Raw genomic sequence first — 1,592 nt, forward strand, 5'->3', positions numbered from 1 at the left:
ACAGTTGTATGAGCCCCTAATAAAATGTTAAAAAAAAAATTCTTAAATACATATACTTAAATGTACTTCTGACACTTTAGTGTTTCATACTATGATACATTCTAGCTTATCAGGAGGTTCCTTATTCTTGATTTTCAACTATTAACCACAAATAAGCAAAAAGGGGATGTTTCCGTAGTTGAAGGAACATAAAGTTTTTATTTTTATCTTCTGACTTTTTAACCTTTTGATGTCTACCTACTTCCAGTCGGGAATCTGTCATAATGAGCCACTCTTCCTGGTGGAAGTGTATCAAATCTCTCAAGTGTGCTGAGACACAAGAAAACAAGAATCCATGCTATGAGTGATCTTGCCACAAGAAACATCTCTTCCCAGCAGCGTAGTAGTACTTCCTAGTACCCAGACGAGCCTTTCTACAGCAAACAATCTGAAATGCTTGAGAAAATCTGAAATACATCGATGTATCTATCAGCAAAAAGTAACTAATACTTAGGCCAAACATAAATTGGAAGCGCACAGTGAGTAAGTGGAGTACTGAAGCTGCCTATGGCTTGCAGGTATTTGCCAAATCAGTTGAGTTTCTGTTTTCCTTGCCTTGCAGAGTTCAGGGGCCAAGAAACAAAAGTCTAGGCCCAACCAAAGTGAGCGTCAAGCAGGAAAATGGCCTTCCTAGTTCATCTGAAGCCATATAGGGGTGACTTCTAGACTTTAAGAGTGATTTAGAAATTCTTTCTCCTCATGCATAGCCTTAGAGAGGACAAAAGAAATGACCTTTCTAGATTGTTGCTCCTAAAGGAAAAAGCAAAATCTCACTGAAAAATTGTTCACATAACCAACCTTTATATACTGTTTTGCAGTCTGAACCTCTATGCTTAAGAATAAAAAAAAAGAAAAAAAGAATTTAGTGAATCTGAATTGTTAGCATCCCCAAGGGCTTGATTTAGACAAACATTTCTAACCCACTGCTGTGGAGGCTACTGCGACCCTATAGGACAGACTCCCATGTATACTTGTGTGTAAGCTGAGTTTTTCCACACATTTTTAATGCAGGTTTTGTGGTAAAAGTAGGTACTTTGGGTGATATTCAGGTTGGCTTATACTCGAGTATATACAGTCAAACTGTCCCATAGAATTTTCAAGGCTGCAAATCTTTACTGAAGCAGATTGCTACAGCTTTGTTGAGCCAAGCGCTTGGTGGGTTTGAGCCACTGACTTTTGGTTGGCAACCGAGTACTTTAAATCATTTCTAAATTGACCTAATTTTTTATGTTTGTTTGCTTTGTTTTTGTTTTTATTTTTTTGAACTTTTTAATCAACTTATTGGGAGCTCTTACAGATATAGCATCCCATAGTTTGGTCACATCAAGCAATATTGTACAGTTGCTACCACAATCAGTTTCAAAACGTTTTCTTCTTGAACTCAGTATCAGCTCCCCTTTACCTCCTCCTTCCCCGACCCTAGTCCCCAAGAACCCTTATTATTTATTTTCCCTATTATGATAAGGTGTTTTTTAACCATATTGTGTTAGACAGGGAGACAAAACCAGATTGCTAATAATTATATGTATGTATGTATATATGTGTATATATAT

The 1,592-nt window shown here is 36.9% G+C and overlaps 1 protein-coding gene across 1 annotated transcript in view; it reads left to right on the forward strand.

The window, feature by feature from the left end:
- The window catches only part of FOXN2 (forkhead box N2), a 45,206-nt gene that overhangs the window by 608 nt on the left and 43,006 nt on the right, over positions 1-1,592 (forward strand). The gene's annotated exons all lie outside the window — the stretch shown is intronic.

Source organism: Echinops telfairi, unplaced genomic scaffold (assembly GCF_000313985.2).
Source record: "Echinops telfairi isolate 266 unplaced genomic scaffold, ASM31398v2 ScPeMD7_7475;HRSCAF=8513, whole genome shotgun sequence".
In the NCBI taxonomy this organism is placed as follows: Eukaryota; Metazoa; Chordata; class Mammalia; order Afrosoricida; family Tenrecidae; genus Echinops; species Echinops telfairi.